Source organism: Halyomorpha halys, unplaced genomic scaffold, assembly GCF_000696795.3.
Source record: "Halyomorpha halys isolate HHAL.00 unplaced genomic scaffold, Hhal_1.1 Scaffold73.1, whole genome shotgun sequence".
In the NCBI taxonomy this organism is placed as follows: Eukaryota; Metazoa; Arthropoda; class Insecta; order Hemiptera; family Pentatomidae; genus Halyomorpha; species Halyomorpha halys.
In genome coordinates, this window is record NW_027104949.1 from 823,958 (window position 1) to 824,591 (window position 634).

A 634-nucleotide genomic window follows, 5' to 3' on the forward strand; every position below is an offset into this window, starting at 1 on the left:
TACAATATAATTGACTACTATGACTAGACGTTAATACAATACAATATAATTGACTTCTATGACTAGACATTAATACAATATAATTGACTACTATGCCTAGACGTTAATACAATACAATTGTCTACTATGAATAGACGTTAATACAATACAATATAATAGACTACTATGACTAGACGTTAATACAATATAATTGACTACTATGCCTAGACGTTAATACAATACAATTGTCTACTATGACTAGACGTTAATACAATACAATTGTCTACTATGACTAGACGTTAATACACTACAACATAATTGACTACTATGACTAGACGTTAATACAATACAATTGTCTACTATGACCAGACGTTAATACAATACAATATAATTGACTACTATGAATAGACGTTAATACACTACAACATAATTGACTACTATGACTAGACGTTAATACAATACAATATAATTGACTACTATGACTAGACGTTAATACAATACAATATAGTTGACTACTATGAATAGACGTTAATACAATACACTATAATTGACTTCTATGACTAGACGTTAATACAATACAATATAATTGACTAATATGACTAGACGATGATACAGTAATACTGCAAGTTCAGTAAAATGAACAAAATAACGAACC